General features: G+C 45.8%; 1 pseudogene; it reads left to right on the forward strand.

The window, feature by feature from the left end:
• The first annotated feature begins 4,310 nt into the window (after nucleotides 1-4,310).
• On the forward strand, nucleotides 4,311-5,684 carry LOC125539476 (cytosolic sulfotransferase 5 pseudogene; annotated as a pseudogene).
• The last annotated feature ends 1,552 nt before the right edge of the window (nucleotides 5,685-7,236 follow it).

Here is a 7,236-nt window from a genome sequence, read left to right on the forward strand (position 1 = left end):
ATGCTAATCATGCTGCTTCTGAAAGTAAGTTGCATGTTTCTCCCAATGTAGATTGCCTTTTTTCTGACATGATGTAGATTACCTTTGAGGGTGTACCGTGTAAAGGTGTATACTATTCATCTCAAATTATCCAGGTGTGTCCATTTATGAGTTGATGAAGAAGACATTGCTTTTGATGTCACATGAACAAAGTATGCCTTTTTCTTTCTGCCTTGAGTCAAAACACCCATGTCCTTCCAGATTTTCATGGAAATCGGTTAGAGTTAATCTATGCTTAACCAAGAATGTTGGCTATCTAGATCTTTTTTCTTTGTACATTATGTGATACCAAAAATGGTATGTCTGTTTTAATTAGATTATACAGCTATGAGCGCACACCACGCCCTCCGTTTCTAAATATTTGTCTTTTTAGAGATTTCAAATGGACTACCACATACGGATGTATATAGACATATTTTAGAGTGTAGATTCACTCATTTTTCTCCGTATGTAGTCACTTGTTGAAATCTCTAGAAAGACAAATATTTAGGAACAGAGATAGTATAACACAAAGATCTCAGAACTGTTCAACCAGACTTCTTTTCCTGTCATGAATCTCAACCGTCATTTATGTAAAATTAACATGCCCTTGACATATACATTGTGGTCCGAGTGATTATAGCCAGTTTCACCATTGTTCAATTTACAACATTATGATATTGCAGATAATTATGGTGATGTTGTCCATAGGATTTCTTGTGCTTCAAATTTTGTTGATCGAAAGCGGAGTAAGGAGCCCATCTTTCATGGAATCATCTACAACGATGCACGACTGGATCGAATTGAAGAGCAAATATATTTTGGCGAGGAAGGACAAATGTTGATTAGGTTTCATTTTAATTAGGCTTCATCTTTGTTGCAGTCAGTTGATTTCAGAAAGTATTACATTCAGATTACTTGAAGATAGACAAAAGCCTGAATTCTTATTAGCTGGTGGTTGAGCCATACAAACGTTGTTCTAATTTCTACAAGGCAAGTCGAGATTGACTTTCAAAACTAAGGATTATGCAGCCATAATCTGACATTAAATTAATTGAATGAGAGAATTGGAGGCTGGAGAAGTCGGTTGCACAGGGCAAAAAAGAAACAGAATTGGCTCATAGTCTGGGGAAATATGATGGGCGAGCAGGTGTGTTGGGCACTCGTCAATGCGAGGCATCGCTGATCAACATACTAACACCCTGCTTTAGACCTGGCGTATCCAACTAGATGTGCATGCTTAGCAACCTCAAAGAGTCTGTTGGAGACACATTTGTGCATACCGGCGATGGCTCATGCATCCTTTCACTTAATTAGAATTTTCTTCTTACGATACGACTGCTGTTAGTTATTTTTGGATTCGAATTTAATTTGTGTGGAGTTCCTTAATGCACAATATGACAGATTAACTTGTTGTTTCAGTTCAGGCGTAGCTTTCTCATTTGGTATGTGGTATACAATGTACTTTATCAATATGGTGACTTTTTGATAGTTGTGATGTTACCACTTCTGCATTTAGTATGTCGTATATAATCTATCTGTATGATAATGGTTGTCATCTTGATTCTTGGATCCAAATCAAACGACACATGTGACAGCCGTGGCAGCCTCGGCCCGTGGTGGTCGAAAGGGTGCGCAACATGGAGGCATGGAGGTGAGGCAGGAGAGGTCGTGGTCAGACTGGTACTGCACTGAGTGTAGAGGAGTTTGGTGTATACGGTAATTCTTCCTACGTTGTTGTTATTGATTGATGGTGAATCTAAAAGGATGGAGAAGAAACCCCTAAAAATTTGCGTGTGGATGTGGAAGGTTGGGTTTGTGAGCTAGATGTGCCATTGATGTCAGTGGCGAAGTTGGATCAGGAAAGAAGAAGAACATGAGTGATTTAACGGTAAATAAGAAATCAATAATGCTGCTTGATGTGCATGATGATGTTCATATGATTGATGTTGAGCCTATACAATATGTACCACACCCGTTGCAACGCATGGGCAAATTGAATCTATTATGCTAACTTTTATGCCATGTTATTATAAGTATTTATGCCATCTTCTTTAGAAAACAGGTTAGTAGAAATTCTCTTTTGTCGCCTTTCTTATTACATGGACTCAACTAACAATGTGGCAATAGGTTCTATCACTCGGGTAAAGAGCGCACACAGCTGGACGTCGTATATTTCTTTAATCTAGGTAACCTACAACTTGGTCAATTCCAATTCCAATTCCAATTTATTTTTTTTATCACTACATTTTTTATATTATTAATTGAAATTATTGCAGGAATATGTCTAGCTATTTTGTTTTTCATTTTATGCTCTGGTGGAATGGTAAAGAATTGGTTAAGCCGGTTTGCGCGGTGAGTATTGTCCGTTAGATGTTTTAAGACCTTCGGCGTGAAATTTTCATATTAACTACATATATTGTTTGTGCAGGATGAGTATGAGTTGAGGAAGCAATTTTTTATTATACTTGCTAAAACATCATGGAAATGAAACTAAAGGCAACTTTCATGATATTGATAGTTTTGTAATAGATGTTAAGGTCGAACATCGTTACATGGACATGTCGTTAATCTTTTTTTATCAATTTACATTGCAAAAATGAATTTCAATTATTCAATAATTGTGTTTGTGTTATATTATTTGTATGTGTGGTATTCAATATGTAACTCTTGCAAACTATTTCAAAAGCCCGTGGCAACGCACGGGCACTCTACTAGTATACAGTGTATGGCTGTTGTCTCACATGTGAGCTTGCTCGCCTGAAGCGGAGTGGAGCAAGTTCATGGCCGTGGTAGGGACCGGGTCAGGGCAGGCGCTGGCCATACGCAAGCCGAGATCAAGGACGATGGCCACGGCCATGACGCAAGCCCAGGTCAAGGACGCCGGCCACGGCCATGACGCAAGCCCAGGTCAAGGACGCCGGCCACGGCTAGGATGCACAGGACCTCAAACATGGATAGCACGACCTACACGACACTGTTTGAGGAGAAGCACGACCATGCCGAGCTTGGCGGCGACCGGGATGACCAGGACGTGAACGACGATTATGCAAGCTTGATGACGACGGGACGACTAGGATGGAACGATGTACAGGCGGCCACCTCATGTCGTGCTAGGAAGTGATGCCGGCGGCGATATTGTCGCTGGCCGTGGTCACGAAGAACATGCAGTCGGCGCCCAAAGTAGACGCGGTGCGCAGAACGTGGCAAACACCTACGAGAGCTACCTTGATTTCCTCGTCATGGTGGCATAGGTTTCCTCCTGGTTTTCTTCTCACAGGTTGTGGCTGGCCGCTAGAACGCATGAGATGATGTCGGTGGCCAGGGCCAACATGGTGTCACCGGCAGTGGCTGCGGAGGACCCGGCAAGCTCGGACGACGGTCAGGGCTGACATGGTCTTCCTAATTCCTATGGGCTTGGTTCCAAGTAGCAAGAATAAGTGGGGAAGAAGTAGAAGGGGTAGGAGCTGTACAAGAGGATTCAGGGGAAGAACAGATGGGAAGAATGGGTGTCGTGGGAAGGTCAGTGGTGGAGAGAAGACATGTGTGGGTGGGTGGGAGGCTCAGACGCATTAATTAGATTATGGGGACACCCGATGCATCTCAACAACCAGCATCCAACAAGACTATAGTCTGACAATGTCAGTACATTTAATATCAGCATAGATACATGAAAGCTTATGAGAGATACATGTCGCACAAATTTGTAATACAGACTGGCTACTATAGATGATGCGACTCCCGATGCCAGTGAATGAGTTAGAGGGTGCTTGGATCCAAGGGACTATTTTTAGTTTGACTAAAAATAGTCTCTTTTAGAGGCTAAAGTTCCAAGCACCTCTGATTAAAGAGAGGCTAGAACTAGTCTTGAGGCTAAAAATTTTTAGTCATAGGAAACCTACTAAAATATGTATTAGCCTTCTCTCATCATTTAATGCCTCTCCTTTAACACATGCGAGTTCTGGATTGAAGGGTTTGGAGGATAATAAATGCTCAATAACTTGATTTTAGTCTTTTTAGTATTTGGACCCAAGCATGAGTGAGGCTAGCAAGTTTTAATCCCACTATTTTTAATCATGGGACTAAAACGTATCTAAGCACCCTCTTAGATTTCGGTGAATGGAGTCGCCGAGTGCTCTATGCACTTTCGTACAGTATGTCTCTATTGTGCACAGGGTAGGTGAGATGTGCCGAGAGGCGCGTGCTCCACGTGCGCTGTCTAGCTAGATGCTCCTTTATCTATTTGTATAGGCTCTCACTGAACGAATGCAAGAACATATAGCAGGCATAGTGCTGCTGCTGCTGCTGTCCACTCCATACTCCAGACTCCAGACTCTTCTTATCAACATCATCGTCAATGGCGAAGGCGCCTGGTGCCCCGCTCGGGCCCGTCCCTTTCGCGGACGTCGAAGCCGACTCGGGCTTGGTCTCCGGCGTGCCGGAGCAGCTCCCGGAGGAGCACGCCGACCCCGACGACCTTGTTTCCGCCCTGCCAAGCGCGCCGAGGCCCAAGGGCCTGTCGAGCCTCCGTCTCTACGACGGCTTCTGGCTGCCGGAGTGGTCCGTCCCGGCGGCCGTCGCCCTACAGCGCCGCTTCGAGCCCCGCCCGGACGACGTCGTCGTCGCCAGCTTCCCCAAGTGCGGCACCACGTGGGTCAACGCCCTCACGTTCGCCACCATGGCGCGGCGCGCCCACCCCGCCGCCGGCGCCGGGCACCCGCTGCTACGCCTCAACCCGCACCAGTGCGTCCCTTTCCTGGAGGCCCTCTTCGGCAGCCGCCGCGGCACTGCCGTCCCCGCGCCTCATGAACACGCACATGCCGCTGGCCATGATGCCCGGCGGGGGCGGGTGCAAGGTCGTGTACGTCTGCAGGGAGCCCAAGGACATGGTCGTCTCGCTGTGGCACTTCCACCGGCGGCTGCATCCGGAGCTGCCGCTAGCCGACGTCTTCGAGGCCGTGTGCGGCGGCGCGGTGGGGTACGGGCCGGTGTGGGACCACATCGCCGGCTACTGGAGCGCCAGCGCGGCCAGGCCGGACGGCGTGCTCTTCCTGCGGTACGAGGAGCTGCTGCGCGACCCCGCCGGGCACGTCCGGGAGGTGGCGCGGTTCGTGGGGCTGCCTTTCTCCGGCGCGGAGGAGGATGCCGGCGTCGTTCACGACATCGTCAACCTCTGCAGCTTCGGGCACCTCAAGACCCTGGAAGCCAACAAGACGGGCCACATGAATGCCGGACTCCCGATCCCGCGTGACGCGCTGTTCAGGAAGGGCGTGGCCGGCGACTGGGTGAACCACATGACGCCGGAGATGGCGCGACGCCTAGACGACATCGTCGCCGACAAGCTCCATGCGGCAGGCCTCACCTTCCTCCACGCCGCGAGTGACTGACTCGACCGAGCACACTTGTTCTGTCGATACTATGAGTGCACTTTCCTACTTCGTCATATTGAAATAATAGTAGAGGGAGTGATCTTTCTAGCGATCCGGGTTTCTACCGGGTACGCTGATATGCATCAATCGATGGCTGTGCATCATATTGAAATAATAATAGATGGCTGTGCATCAATGATCAATCGATGCAGGAAGCAGGAGACGGGAGGGTTTTCCTGATTTTTTTACAATCTTGCTAAGTCCCAGTCGAAGTCTCAGTCGATGATATATCCGTAAGATTTTACACTGAGATCCGCACAAAAAAAATTAATTTTTTTCTCTCTTGCATATTATGTTACTTGACTGTGAAACTTGGTTAATTCTCAGTCAACTGAGACCTAGTTACACCCTTTTTTTTAATAAGAAATCCATTTTTTGTGTGAAATAAATCTTGTATTGCTCAATCAAAGAATATAATCAAGCTCGACAGTGTCCAGAACGTCCTTTGGTCCAGACCCAAGCCATAACATAGTTCGGCCTTGAACTCTACCAAAGTTTGCCAAAGTATGACTAGAAAAGTTACAAGTTACAACTACGACAAATATGAATAATACAAGAATTACATTAGGACATGCTAGCTTTAATCTCTCGAATGAGAAAAGCATACTTTAATCTGTTTGTATCTCCGCTTCTCACCATGGTGACTGCCTCCAAACTATCACTTTCAATGTCATCAATTGGCAGGCTACTCCATTGCAAAGCTAAAATGAGGCCCTCTCGAATTGCTAAGATATCACGTTCCAGCACATCATTGCATAAGAAAAGATGCCTGCACGAGCTGAAGATGTTGGCACCAAATGATCTCGAAGCAGCATACCTGTCCCTCCAACACCATCTTGGATAGAACCTTCAGTATTTTATAGTTTAACCCGACCATCAATCGGGGGTCTCCAAATGGTGCCAACAGTAAGCATATTATTGCATGCATGAGCTGTGTGAGGAAAACAATACAAATCATTATAGTTTTTAAAGAGGCCAAATAGCTTGAGAGGAATCTGACAGAAACTTCAATTGGAGGTGCATGTTTATAATGAACCAGCTCATTACGTACATACCAGATTCTCCAAAAGAGCATCAGTACTCGCACCTTGTAGGTTCGTCAAACTAGCAGACAAGCTGAATGAACCAATCATCCTTGGACCGTTTGATGGAGGAGACATCCGATAGCGTCCATTTATTCGCCATTGCCCGCCAAAAAACTCTCGCATTTATGCATGTGCAGAAAGCATGATAAATTTACTGAATATAAATATTTAGGATTGCCTAATGACTAATCAAACACCAACATTTGTTTTTCATTTCGGTTTAGGTTGATTTTTTGTCCAATGACTTATTGACACGTGTATCTATTGGTTTGGATCTATTATATCGTTTGTAAAAGAAATTCATTTGATTTCACTTGGGTTTTAGGTCAAATCAAGGAAAAGCATTTTTTATGGGATTTTTTTTGGCCAGTACTGGCCCACCAAAGTTTCCGAAATTTCATTGATTTTTTTCCATGGGTCATATTCCACTTGGTCTCACTACTCAACCCAGCTGGATGGGGGAGGGGACATTCTTGGAGACCAACCTCCACAGCACCCACAGAGCCCTAGCCCCAGTGTGAGTTCTGACAAAGAGAGGGACTCCATTGGGAGGTCGAGAGAACCAAGATATCCACCGAGTTCTGACAGAGAAAGGGACTTCGTCAAGAGACCGAGAGACCCAAGATATTTGCATGATGCGGCATTTCATGGTGAGGATCTCAGAGATCGGCTGAACAAGCTACCTCATGAGAGGACGCCTGGCA

This window comes from Triticum urartu, chromosome 7A (assembly GCF_056163025.1).
Source record: "Triticum urartu cultivar PI428250 chromosome 7A, HENAU_Tu73, whole genome shotgun sequence".
Classification (NCBI taxonomy): Eukaryota; Viridiplantae; Streptophyta; class Magnoliopsida; order Poales; family Poaceae; genus Triticum; species Triticum urartu.